Source organism: Castor canadensis, chromosome 14 (genome assembly GCF_047511655.1).
Source record: "Castor canadensis chromosome 14, mCasCan1.hap1v2, whole genome shotgun sequence".
NCBI lineage: Eukaryota > Metazoa > Chordata > Mammalia > Rodentia > Castoridae > Castor > Castor canadensis.
In genome coordinates, this window is record NC_133399.1 from 7,691,968 (window position 1) to 7,707,664 (window position 15,697).

A 15,697-nucleotide genomic window follows, 5' to 3' on the forward strand; every position below is an offset into this window, starting at 1 on the left:
CACATATGAATAATAAAAGAAAAAGGAAAAAAAACTGTACATCAGACCAAATTATTTTTCTACTGTTATATAAATCATAATCATGTTCTCTGATCCACCTATGTGTACAAAAACACACACTGGCTTTTGTTCTTAGTATAGAACACACCCAAGTGTTGTACCCCATCTATTTGAAAAACCACTCTTGTGACCATTATCCTTTCTTGTGTCACTATTTTAAGCCTGTTCATAATAATGTACATTTTAACACACCTTCATGTGCTTATAATTGTTCTCCAGCTGTTCTTCCCACTATCAATATTCTAATTACTTATTCAGCTTGATATCCATAATACCTACTACCCTCACAATCAAAATCTGACTAGCAAGTGACTCCAAGGGAATTCTACATAGAAAGAGAAATGTGAAACAATAACACTGGTTAACTGGTCCTTAAAATCAGAGATAACCTGAAATAGGTTGAGATAAATGTCTTCATTCTACATTTCTTTTTCACACTTTAAATATAATTATGGATGTATGGAAGGCTGTTGTCCAATGTTAAGACCATTTATTCACTAAGAATTATCTGACATGTTTTCCATTTTGCTACTGGATTATCTGTGTGGTCCTTGAAGACTTCCAGTACTACCAATAAATCTGAGTTATGCATTGTTGTAAATGTTATCATTTCTTAATTCTGCCATAAACACTAAAATTGTGATGAGTGAACATCATCAATTACGTATCACCTACATGCTCTGATATAACTTTGATCTTCATAAGCCAAATCATGATTTACAGGGGAGTTTTAATTTCTGCTCAGTCTTGCAATTTGGGGTCCCAATACCTCCTGCATAAGAATCCATGCTCTTTTGCTTAAAAATTAATCTGCATGTAATCATTTTGAATAGAGTTGTATCAAATAAACTTGTATAAAAAAGAAAATTAGCAGCATTTCCTCAATATCAGAGTAAATTAAAATTATACATAATACCAAATTGTTATGATTGTTCTCAGTTATATTTCTATTGGTTAGTGTAAGTGTTAGCTATTTGTATACAACAAACATCCTAAATGTAAGTCCTTAAATGCAATGTCTTTATTAACAATTGGGGATTTTTCTGAGATCATGTGGTCTCCTTATGCATCTGTCATCAGCTTGAATCAACTCGGTAGGCTCTGCCAATCTTGGATGGGATTTTCAAAATACCAGGACAGATCTTTGTTGTCCTTAGGTGGGACACTGGTTTTTCCATCACATTTCCTTTCTTACACCTGTCTAGTTGACATGTGGCTGAGGCACTATTGCAACATAGTACAGCAGAAATGTCTCTAGAGACACCTTGATGCACACTACTAATCCCTCACTATCCTATTGCCAAGACAAACTACAAATCCTAAGCTCATCTCCTTTTAGAGGGTCTCTACTTCCACATCCGCCTCAGCAGCTTAATGATCTTCTTAGAGATGACTGAGGTCAAAGGACACTCACCCCTCAATACCATGGGCTACAGCTTCCAAGAAATCCATAGATACCAAAATCTGCCACTATAATAGCAACACTCTGTAGACAGCACATAGTGAACTAACCCAGAAATGTGCCAATTAAACTTTACATACAAAACGTAGGCCAGGGACTGGATTTCCTCAACATACATTAGTTTATCAACTTCCCTGTCCTTCAGTACCAATAGGGGTTGTTTTCAGAACACTCCACCCCTACAGATGTCAAAAGCCACTAATACTCAAGTCACTTCCGTAAGATGGTATACTATTTACATATAAACATCACAATCTTCCCTTGTACTTTATATATTTGATTATTTATTATATATTTCACTGCAGCATTTTTGAAAATATCAAGATATGGCATCGACCTACATGTTCGTCAGAGGATGAATGGATAATGTGGTGCTTCTACACAATGGGAGATGATTCAGCCATGAATCTCATGACAACTTCCTTGTCATTTGAGACAATATTGATGTAGCCAGAAGTCATTACGATACACGAAAGACAAATGTTACAAGATCTCACTCACACCTTGAATCTTAAATGTTTTCATACCAGCACTAGAATGATGATTATGAAGGACTAAGGCATTTGGGGTAGGGTGGTGGAGGAGATGTTGGTCAAATGACACAAACTGACAGTTCTGTATGGGGAATAAGATCAAGAGAACTACTGCAAATATAATTACTGCAGCTTCCTATATATTGTATTCTTAATAAATATTAAGAGTTCATATTAAGCATTCTCACCAATGCTCTTGTGAGGTAATGCACATGTCAATGTGATAATTTAGCTATTCCACAAAATAGTAGATTTTCAAAATATTAGATTACAAAGCAGAAATATGTCAAAATTTATCCATTAAACATTAAAAAATAGAGTGATCCACAAAGTGGTATTGGCAACATCCATATCAACTGGCACCACGTTGCAAAATAAAAATCTCTAAATCAACCTAGTTGTGTTCAGAACAAAACCTGCATTTGAACAAGAACCCAAGAGGTCCACATTCACCCTGAAGTAGATTTTCTGATCTACACTATCCCTTCTCTATCTCCCCCACTGGTGATATTTGTGCTAGGCGATGCTTCTGGTGAAACGTGCTGTGCATCATAGAAGGTTGAGGAGCATCTCTGTCTTCAACCCACTATGGACAGCACCACTTCTCCAGTTATAGCATCCAGAGTTTTATGTTGACATTGCCAAATGTCTCCTGGGTGCCTGATCACCCTGGTGGAGGACCAATGACCTAAAGCTTGAGAACTGGTAGCATTCTGACATAGTTCCAAACAAAACTCATCCTTATAAAGTTCATGGCTGTGGGCCAATGAAGGTTCAATGAACCTTTTGAGACTCAGTTCTCCTAATGAAAAACAACTGCTTGGTAGTGTTGACCTCATGTAATGGACATGTGTGGAAATTAAATTATAAATCCTTATAAGATTCTAAGTGTATAAAAAATCCAAATATATCTCATATGTGCCTAATGTTCAACATATTAAAATTCAAATTACATTTATTTACATGTGTTGTAAATTTAAACCCCTCTACACTAAATATCAATGGTGGAGGTAAAGTCCCATGATGACATACCAAATGCACACAGTTTTGTCCCTCTATAAAGAGAGAATAGTAATTTTATGGGTCATCAAGACTGTGTTATCACCACAAATCAAGGCTTTGCTATCCCAAATAACCTATCAAAGTCTGGTAACTCAGGTTTTGGAGAAAAATTGAAGCACCGGGCAATAGTGCTGAGGATGTGGGACCAGAAAGTAAGGAGAATTCATGCAAAGGAGTAGTAATGACTGGATTCATCTGATTTCTAACCTGGTCTCCTGAGTACTTAAATTGAACCAGAAACTTTCCTTTCTGATCAGAACAATGGCCATCAGGGAATTCAGTGGATCAGATGCTAAAGTAACAAGAAGAAATATGATTAATGAGCAGGTGGGGGGAATATATGAATACATCCTCAGGTGTTGTCTCCCAGAAGGTACACTCCCGACTGGACTGGGCCAGGTGGTTCATTTTGGAATTGTAAGTCTGGCTAAGGCACCAATGCTTCAATCCCTCCTCCTATGTGGTCTGGGCAGAGCTTCAGTCTCCATTATATCCATCCAAGGAGGCATCCAGATTTCCACATGAAAAACTTCTACTTATAGAACTCATCCAGATGAGTCTGAGATTCTGTTATGCACTGTGGGCAAAGTTCAAAAAGAATGGAAGGTGACAAAATTTACCTGGGGTCACCTGAGGACCCAGCCAGCCTAGCACAGAGCTGAGAGATCACTATAGTTGCCTACTTAACTAATTAATTGGTAATTTATTTAACATTTTATAGAGATGTTCCTTTTAAATCCTGCAATGCAGACAACTCCAATTGACAATTATGCAATGAAAATGGAAGTCTATTTGGACGAGACCAAATGAAGAAAGGATATAGGTATTTCCCATAAAATTATTGTATGTCCAAGCAGGTTTGCAATTAGGGGTGAGAAAAATTGTATGTAAGTTTGCAAGGATGTACAATGAAGGGAGGACATTTTCTTTACTTCTTAATTAGGAGGATGTTTTACCCTACTTTCTTATTTTTACAAAGTCAAAATTACTTCACTGTTAATAAACACTTCCTTTGAATATTATTAGTAAGGGACAAATTTCACAGTATCTTACCACATGAGAGGATTCACATGAACAAAATAATCTTTACTTGATAGGTAAAGTGGAAAAGTAAAGAGCTTGTCTTGCAGTTCTTCTATTCCTACTCAGGCTTAATATATTTTTGCATTTGTTGGCTCATTTATTTCTCTTTGCCATTTCCGATTTTTGCTCTGAGTTCTTTGCGTTAATGGAGACTGAGTGTGTTTACCTTTTTATTTCATTTTCCAAAAGAATAATGAAAGGCTTGTTCCCCTTAGTTTTCTCTCTGTAATTTAATCCCTTCATAGATGTATTTGGAGAGTAAATAGAAATAAACTTTATGTGTTCAAACAAGGCCATTATATTGATGACACAACTTCCCAGTTGCTTTTTAGATTTAGATTTAGATTTACTGCATGACCAGTAATTATCAGTTTCCTTTTATTCCTTTAAATTTTATATTATGTTTATTTTTTCTCATGTTTGCCTTGTGTTGCTCTTCTTATAAGTAACCATATTCACCTGCCTTCCTAGAAGCATGTGCTTTTTCATTAAACCAACACAAACCCACTTCCTTTCTTAAGCAAGCACATTTTATACTTAAAATCTTTATATTTGTAGCATTCCTCTTTGTGTACAATGTGTATATATGATTGATATCCTGGCATTACTGGGAGGAATGAATGAGATGATTTTTGCAATGCCCTATCTCACATGTGTGAGGACCATGAAGGGAGCTGTTGGAGTATTTTAATCATAGTTATCAGTTATTTTCAATATCATTTCTGCTGTGTTCAGTGTCAAAAGCACATTTGATTCTATTTATGTTTAAATAGAATAAAATAACTTTTGATAGTGCTTCATCCATTATGCCCCGAATACATAGCTGATTGTTATTTTATTTCAAGGTCTTGTCAAATAATCTCAAATTGCAGACTAGTGTCAATGGATAAGTTTATTGTTACTTCAGAATTGTTGCTTGAGAATTATTTTAGATTTTCATTCAATGTCATTTGTTAGTTTACTTGAATTGATATATTTACCTCATCATTATGTTTATGGAATAAACTCTTAATTTCTTAACTTTTTAGACCTTTCTAACTTTTCTCAGTATGGAAAAAAACACAAAACTGAACAAATAAGGTCAACTGATTTTATAATAAACAAATTAGAAAATAATGAAATAAAATGTTATGTCTATAGCCACCACAGGGATGGAGCCTATGAAGAAAGTACATAGATGTTCATACAGGGCCAATATTAAAGAATATTTTAAAAATGAGCACTCCTCAGGACTAGAGTCCTGCAGTTTGCCTATTTCAGGCTGGGAGTCACCTCTTAATATGGGCTTGATTCCACTTTGCTTATATTTTGTTCAGGATATTTGCATAATGTCCATCAAGGACAAAGAACTGTAATTTTCTTAAGAGTTCCTCTTTGACCATAACTCTTACAATATAGCTGTCTAAATCCTAAACAAAGAAGGAGATAAGGATAGATCACCTCTGCTCCATAAGGTGCCTACAAAGTACTGCAAGATTCCATGTACATGAGATATCTAAGATAATCAGACTCACAGATGCAGGGGATAGAGTGGTAGCATCATGAATGGAGAAGGGGACATGTGTAGTTTTTTGCCAATATATATAACTGTCACTGTGTATATAATAAAAAGTACAGATATATAATGTACAATATAGTGTACAGAGCTAAAAAAACACTACAATGAGCTTCAAAATTTACTATGAGGAAAGAGTTCATAGTATAGGACCTTAATAGAATAAAATTTAAAAAGCTGACACAGGATGTTCTTTGAATTGTTGTGGTGATGGTTTGACCACAGTTTGCATAAGTCTAAACTTACCCCAATGTACACAGTACTTATCTGGAGTTATCTGTATACCAACTATTCCTCAAGGAGTCAGGTTAAAACAAAGTAGAGAGGAAACATGAGAAAGAAAGACTCTGCATCATTAAAATCTTCACCTGTCTGCAGCAGCATGCAGGTCATGCCCTTCCTTCATATTCTCAGACAGGATGCTTCCTCACCTCCCACTTACTCACACATTCACCAGAATGGCTGTTGTCTGAAACATGATATGTGAATAAGCCCCATCCTCAGGGATTTTGCACTGCCCCTTCTTCTTGTTTTTTAATACCTACTTTTTATTATTATTTACTTCTGTAGGATATTTGCATAAGTTTTTTACTTCCAAAAGCATAAAAAGCCTACAAATTTATGTAATACAATGTGATTTTTAATAAATGTACACGTGGCATAATGTCAACTCTATTATCAAAATGTATCACATTTCTTTAAAGTGAAAACATTCAAAATACACTTTTCACTCTATTCCTTGCTAATTTCATTATCTATGTATAATCTTCCTCCTGGATCAGATTGTAAGGTCCTTTATATCTCACCACTAAAACTCCTTGTCTAAACACCACCAGAAAAAAATATTAGAACTCAATTTTAATTCCTCAAAAATATAAAAGAATTAGTTATTAAAACTGTAAAATATTCAATATATTGAGAGAACAATATAGACTTGGAGAGGAACTCTTAATGTTAGACAGCTCAGGGTACACATAAACTAAAACAAATAACATACAAAGGTAAACCCATCAAAATCACAGCAGATTTCTCAAAGGAAACCCTAAACAAAAGAAGAGCATGGAGTGAGGTTTTCCAGGAACTGCATGAAAATAACTTCAATCTTAGGATACTCTACCCAATATTCAAAATACGTGGAGCAATAAAAGTCTTCCATGATAAGCAGAAACTAAAACAATATATGACCACCAAGTCACTACCACAAAAGATTCTTCAAGGAATTCTGCACACAGGAAGTTTAAACAAATAAAACCATGAAAGAGCAATACCAAACCACAGGAGAAGAAAAGGCAAGAAAGTAGACAATAGCATTGATTCCACTGCACACAATCAAACCTTTAAACAACAAAGACAAATACATGACAGTGATCACCACATACCTATCAATAGTAACACTGAATGTTAATGGACTAAATTCACCCATCAAAAGACATTGATTGGCAAACTGGATTAAAAAGGAAGCTCCAACAACAGGAGACCCACCTCATCAACAGAAATAAGCACTGGCTGAGAGTGAAAGGCTGGAAGAAGATTTACCAAGCCAATGGTCCCCAAAAACTGGCAGGGGTAGCAATACTTATCTCGGACAAAGTAGACTTCAAGCTTACATTGATCAAATGAGATAAAGAAGGACACTCCATACTAATAAAAGGAAATAACAATTATCAACTTATATGCACCCAACATCAATGCACTCAATTTCATCAAACATACTCCAAAGAACTTAAAAACATATATAAACTCCAACACAGTAATAGTGGGAGACCTTAATATCTCCCTATTACCAATAGATAGGTCATCCAAACAAAAAATCAATAAAGAAATCCTACTCCAAAAAGGAGAACTATAGGCCAATCTCCTTAATGAACATTGATGCAAAAATCCTCAACAAAATAATGGCAAATCGAATTCAGCAACACATCAAAAAGATTATTCACCACGACCAAGTAGGCTTCATCCCAGGGATGCAGGGGTGGTTCAACATACGAAAATCAATAAACGTAATAAACCACATTAACAGAAGCAAAGCCAAAAACCACTTGATCATCTCAATAGATGCAGAAAAAGCCTTTGATAAGATCCAACATCATTTCATGATAAAAGCTCTAAAAAAACTAGGAATAGAAGGAAAGTTCCTCAACATTATAAAAGCTATATATGACAAACCTACAGCCAGCATTATACTTAACGGAGAAAAATTAAAACCATTCCCTCTAAAATCAGGAACCAGACAAGGATGCCCACTATCTCCACTCCTATTCAACATAGTACTGGAATTCCTAGCCAGAGCAATTAGGCAAGAAGAAGGATTAAAGGAATACAAATAGGTAAAGAAACTGTCAAAATATCCCTATTTGCAGACGACATGATCCTATACCTTAAAGACCCAAAAAACTCTACTCAGAAGCTTCTAGACATCATCAATAGCTATAGCAAGGTAGCAGGATATAAAATCAACATAGAAAAATCATTAGCATTTCTATACACTAACAATGAGCAAACGGAAAAAGAATGTATGAAAACAATTCCATTTACAATAGCCTCAAACAAAATCAAATACCTAGGTGTAAACCTAACAAAAGATGTGAAAGACCTCTACAAGGAAAACTATACACTTCTGAAGAAAGAGATTGAGGAAGACTATAGAAAGTGGAGAGATCTCCCATGCTCATGGATTGGTAGAATCAACATAGTAAAAATGTCTATACTCCCAAAAGTAATCTACATGTTTAATGCAATTCCCATCAAAATTCCAATGACATTCATCAAAGAGATTGAAAAATCTACTGTTAAATTTATATGGAAACACAAGAGGCCACGAATAGCCAAGGCAATACTCAGTCAAAAGAACTATGCAGGAGGTATCACAATACCTGACTTCAAACTATATTACAAAGCAATAATAATAAAAACAGCATGGTACTGGCACAAAAACAGACATGAAGACCAGTGGAACAGAATAGAGGATCCAGATATGAAGCCACACAACTATAAGCAACTTATCTTTGACAAAGGAGCTAAAAATATACGATGGAGAAATAGCAGCCTCTTCAACAAAAACTGCTGGGAAAACTGGTTAGCAGTCTGCAAAAAACTGAAACTAGATCCATGTATACCACCCTATACCAAGATTAACTCAAAATGGATCAAGGATCTTAATATCAGACCCCAAACTCTTAAGTTGATACAAGAAAGAGTAGGAAATACTCTGGAGTTAGTAGGTATAGGTAAGAACTTTCTCAATGAAACCCCAGCAGCACAGCAACTAAGAGATAGCATAGATAAATGGGACCTCATAAAACTAAAAAGCTTCTGGTCATCAAAAGAAATGGTCTCTAAACTGAAGAGAACACCCACAGAGTGGGAGAAAATATTTGCCAACTATACATCAGACAAAGGACTGATAACCAGAATATACAGGGAACTTAAAAAACTAAATTCTCCCAAAACTAATGAACCAATAAAGAAATGGGCAGGTGAACTAAACAGAACTTTCTCAAAAGAAGAAATTCAAATGGCCAGAAAACACATGAAAAAATGCTCACCATCTCTAGCAATAAAGGAAATGCAAATTAAAACCACACTAAGATTCCACCTCACCCCTGTTAGAATAGCCATCATCAGCAACACCACCAACAACAGGTGTTGGCGAGGATGCGGGGAAAAAGGAACCCTCTTACACTGTTGGTGGGAATGTAGACTAGTACAACCACTCTGGAAAAAAATTTGGAGGCTACTTAAAAAGCTGGACATCGATCTACCATTTGATCCAGCAATACCACTCTTGGGGATATACCCAAAAGACTGTTACTCCAGAGGCACCTGCACATCCATGTTTATTGCGGCACTATTCACAATAGCCAAGTTATGGAAACAGCCAAGATGCCCCAGCACTGACGAATGGATTAAGAAAATGTGGTATCTATACACAATGGAATTTTATGCAGCCATGAAGAAGAACGAAATGTTATCATTCGCTGGTAAATGGATGGAATTGGAGAACATCATTCTGAGTGAGGTTAGCCTGGCTCAAAAGACCAAAAATCGTATGTTCTCCCTCATATGTGGACATTAGATCAAGGGCAAACACAGCAAGGGGATTGGACTATGAGCACATGATAAAAGCGAGAGCACACAAGGGAGGGGTGAGGATAGGTAAGACACCTAAAAAACTAGCTAGCATTTGTTGCCCTTAATGCAGAGAAACTAAAGCAGATACCTTAAAGCAACTGAGGCCAATAGGAAAAGGAGACCAGGAACTAGAGAAAAGGTTAGATTAAAAAGAATTAACCTAGAAGGTAACACCCACGCACAGGAAATCAATGTGAGTCAATGCCCTGTATAGCTATCCTTATCTCAACCAGCAAAAACCCTTGTTCCTTCCTATTATTGCTTATACTCTCTCTACAACAAAATTAGAGATAAGGGCAAAATAGTTTCTGCTGGGTATTGAGGGGGGGAGCGGGAGGGGGTGGAGTGGGTGGTAAGGGAGGGGGTGGGGGCAGGGGGGAGAAATAAACCAAGCCTTGTATGCACATATGAATAATAAAAGAAAAATGAAAAAAAAAAAAAAAAGAAATCCTACAACTAAATCACACCATAGATCAAATGGACATAGATGATGTCTACAAAATATTTCATCCAACTTCTGCACAATATACATCCTTCTCAGCAGCCCATGGAACCTTCTCCAAAACTGATCATATCTTAGCACACAAAGCAAGCCTCAACAAATATAACAAAATAGAAATAATCCCACGCATTTTATCTGATAACAATGCATTAAAACTAGAAATCAACAACAAAAACAGCAGTAAAAAACATGCAAACAATTGGAAGCTGAACAACACATAGCTCAATGATCAATGGGTCATTGATGAAATAAAAGAGTAAATTAAAAGGTTCCTAGAAGTTAATGAAAATAAAAACACAACCTTCCAGAACCTAAGGGACACAGCAAGGCTGTCCTAAGAGGAAAGTTTATAGCCTGAGTGCATATATTAAAAGGAAAGAAAGATCCCAAATCAATGATCTAATATTATAGCTCAAACTCCTAGAAAAACAAGAGCAAGAAAATCCCAAAATAAGGAGAAAGAAAGAAATAATTAAAACAGGGCTGAAATCAATGAAATAGAAACAAAAAAACCATACAAAGAATCAATGAAATAACAAGCTGTTTCTTTGAAAAAATAAAAAAGATTCACAGACTCCTGGCAAACCTGACTAAAATGAGGAGAGAAAAACCCAAATCAGTAAAATCAGAAATGCAAAAGGGGAGATAACAACAAACACCACAGAAATCCAAGAAATCATCAGAGACTACTTTGAGAGACTATATGCTAATAAATTTGAAAATTTTGAGAAATGGACAGACTTCTAGATACTTATGACCATCCAAACTGAACCAAGAGGATATTAATCACCTGAATAGATCTATAACACAAAAAGAAATTGAATCAGTAATCAAGAGTCTCCCAAAACAGAAAATTCCAGAACTTGATTGATTCACTGCTGAATTCTATCAGACCTTTAAAGAAGAACTGATGCCAACCCTCCTTAAACTGTTCCATGAAATAGAAAGGGAAGGAGCTCTGCCTAACTCGTTTTATGAAGCCAATATTACTCTCATCCCAAAACCAGACAAAAACACCTCCAAAAAGGAGAACTACAGGCCAATTTCCTTAGTGAATATTGATGCAAAAATCCTCAATAAAATAATGACAAACCAAACCCAACAACATATCAGAAAGATCATCCACCATGACCAAGTGGGCTTCATCCCAAGGGTGCAGGGGTGGTTCAATGTACACAAACCTATAAATGTAATACAGCACATTAATAGAAGCAAAGAGAAAAACCATTTGATCATCTCAATAGATGCAGAAAAAGTCTTCAACTAGATCCAAGTAAACTAAGAATAAAAGGAACATACCTCAACATTGTAAAGGCTATATATGACAAACCTACAGCCAACATCATACTTAACAGTGAAAAACTGAAACCATTTCCCCTAAAATCAGGAACAAGACAAGGGTGCCCACCAGTCCCACTACTTCTCAATATAGTACTGGAATTTCTAGCCAGAGCAATTAGGCAAGAAGAAGAAATAAAAGGAATTCAAATAGATAAAGAAACTGTCAAAATATCCCCATTTGCAGACAAGATGATCCTATACCTTAAAGACGCAAAAAAACTACCTAAAAACTCCTACACACCATAAACAGTTATAGCAAGGTGGCAGGATACAAAATCAACTTACAAAAATCATTAGCTTTTCTATACAAAAACAATGAAAAAATTGAAAATAATATATGGTAACAAATCCATTCACAATAACCTCAAAAAATCAAATACCTAGAAGTAAATTTAATAAAGGATGTGAATGACCTCTACAAGGAGAATTACAAACTCCTGAAGAAAAAGATCATGGAAGACTGCAGAAGATAGAAAGATCTCCCATGCTCATGGATGGGTAGAATCAACATAGTAAAAATGGCTATACTACCAAAAGCAATCTAATGTTTAATGGAATTCCCATCAAAATCCCAATGACTTTCATCCCAGAGATTGAAAAATTTACCTTAAAGTTCATGTGGAAACACAAGAGACTGCAAATAGCCAAGGCAATACTCAGCAAAAAGAGCAATGCTGGAGGTATCACAATACCCAACTTCAAACTATATCACAAAGCAATGGCAATAAAAAACAGCATGGTACTAGCACAAAAACAGACATGAAGACCAATGGAACAGAATACAGGACCCAGATATGAATCCATACAGCTATACCCACCTTGCATTTGACAAAGGTCCCAAAAATGTACAACGGAGAAAAGACAGCCTCTTCAACAAATGTTGCTAGGAAAAATTGATTATCCATCTGCAAGAAACTGAAACTAGATCCATGTCTATCACCCTGTACTAGTATCGACTCAAAATGGATCAAGGACTTTAATATCAGACCTTGAAACTCTGAAGTGGTACAGGAAAGAGCAGGAAATACTCTGGAAGTAATAGGTATAGCAAGGACTTCCTCAGTAGGACCCCAGCAGCTCAGCAACTAAGAGAAATGATGGACAAATGGGACTTCATAAAATTAAAAAGCTTCTGCACAACAAAATAAATGGTCTTTAAACTGAAAAGACCACCCACAGAGTGGGAGAAAATATTTGCCATCTACACATCAGACAAAGAGCTGATAACCAGAAAATACAGGGAACTTAAGAAACTAAACTCTCCTAAAATCAATGAACCCATTAAGAAACAGGCAACTAACAGAACTTTCTCAAAAGAAGACATTCAAATGACCAAAAAACACGTGAAAAAATGCTCACCATCAAAGGAAATCCAAATCAAAACCACACTAAGATTCTACCTCACCCCTGTCAGAATAGCCATCATCAAAAACACCACCCAAACAGGTGTTAGTGAGGAAGCGGGGAACAAGGAACACTTGTACACTGCTGGTGGGAATGCAAGCTGGTGCAACCACTCTGGAAAAAAATTTGGAGGCTACTTAAAATCTAAACATAGACCTGCCATATGATCCAGCAATCCCACTCTTGGGGATATACCGAAAGGAATGTGACACAGGTTGCTTCAGAGGCACTTGTACACCCATGTTTATCACAGCTCTATTCACAATAGGCAAGTTATGGAAACAGTCAAGATGCCCCACTACTGACTATGGATTAAGAAAATGTATTTATACACAATGGAATTCTACTCAGCCCTGAAGAAGAATGAAATCTTATCATTTGCAAGTAAATAGATGGAACTAGAGAACATCGTCCTGAGCGAGGTTAGCCAGGCTCTGAAGGCCAAAAATCATGTGTTCTCTCTCATATGTGGACTTTAGATCAAGGGCAAATACAGCAAGGGAATTGGACTTTGGTCACATGATAAGGTGAGAGAACACAAGGGAGGTATGAAGATAGGGAAGAAACCAAAAAAAAATATGATAGCATTTGATGTTCTCAATGGAAAGGAACTAATGCAGAAATTTGACAGTGACAGAGGCCAATAGGAGAAGCCCCGGGACCAGGAGCTAGAGAAAAGGTTAGTTCAAGTAGAATGAACTTAGAATGTAACACATATGTACATGAAAGCAATGCTAGGAATCTCTCTGTATAGCTATCTGTATCTCAACTAGCAAAATCCCTTGGCCCTTCTTATTATTGTTTACACTCTCTCTTCAACAAAATTAGAGATAAGGGCAAAACAGTTTCTGTCTAGAAGTGAGGGGGTGAAGGCGGAGAGGGAGGGGGTGGGAGAAAGGAAGGGTGTTGGGGGAAGGGGGGAGAAATGAGCCAAACATTGTATGCACATATGAATAAAAGATATAAAAAAATCTAAACATAGAACTGACCATGGTTTTGTTTCTTATTGTCAGAGTTGTTTTTCTTATTCAGCAAAGTTTCCACACTAACTATCATAACCAATAGCATAAGCTGATTATCTAATACATGATTCCAAGTGAAATCTACATACAGACAAATTGGAAGCAGTAGATTGATTGATTTACCCTCTTAATCAGTGATGAACTGAAATATAATGAGACAAATGCCCAGCATTTTCCTTGTAGTACTTTTTCATTTCTTAAATTTTTTAATTTTTTTTTCTTTGTGGTATGAGGATTTGGATGTAAAGCCTCACGGTTGCCAGGCAGGTACTCTATCACCTGAGCCACTCTACCAGCCCCTTTTTATTGTTGTCTGTGGATGCACTGTTGCATTTACAAAAGTTCTTATAATATACAAAATATACTTGCATTCACCCCTCCATCATTCTCATTTATACCATCTTCTCATTCCTTGTATAGTTTCAACAAGTCTCATTTTTCCATTTACATCCATGTGTACCCAGTGTTTCCACCATATTGGCCACCTTACACACTTTCCCTGCCTCCTCCCCCTCCCATTGGTACCATCCTCCCAGGCAGGACCCGTTCTGCCCTACTGTTCTACAATTTTGTAAAAGAAAAAAAAATGACATATTTGTTTGTTTGAGATAGCTATACAGGGAATTTCCTTGTGACATTTCCATGTATACATGTGTTACAACCCCAATTGTATTTCTATACACTGGATTCATTTCTCACACAGTAAACAGATTACATTTGAAATATAGAATGTTGCTTTCATGTCACATGTTTCTTCCTTAACAATTGCATGACATGTTTACATTTTACTATTGAATTGAATTACTACTGTTGAATTTTACTATTTAACCTGTTTCTGCTCAAAAACTTTCACTTCTGCCAATAAAAATGCATCCTTCTACTGTCCTAGATGAAATTTTCTATCCTTTTTGAATTTTGTCATAATTATTAGAGGGATGATGAGTGAACAATATCAACCTTATATCTGTCCTCAATGCTCAGAACAACTTCCATCATTGTAATTAAAGCACACCTCACAGGAGAGCTTCAATTCCTACATAGTCATGTGATTTCATGTCTCAAGCTTTCCTGCATAAATATCCATGATCACTTTACCAGGAAACTGATTTCCATGTAGTCATTTTTAAATACAATTACATCAAACAAACTTCAATAAAAGAGCAATTGTGAATGCTGTCTTTAAGTATGAGAGAAAACATCAAGAATTCTAAGTAGCAGATTACTTTATTTACCTTCAGTTGTATCCTTTTTGGTTATTGCTAAGTTTAGCCACTGCTGCATAACAGGTATCATACAAGCAAGGAGTGTGTTATAGAATTGTTTATTACCAATAGAAAGATACATTGTGGATTTGTTCTAAACTGGGCTGTTCACCCATGCACCTGTTGCCAGGTGAGTGTCAGCTGAGGAGGCTCTGCTGTTCTTTGTTGGGCTTTCTAAGGTATTGAGGACTGAGCTGAGTGCTGATTGATCTTACGATGGCTGTGTATGGGTTATCCAAAGCTACAGAAATTCTTCTCCTGAGGTCAACTTCCTCTCACC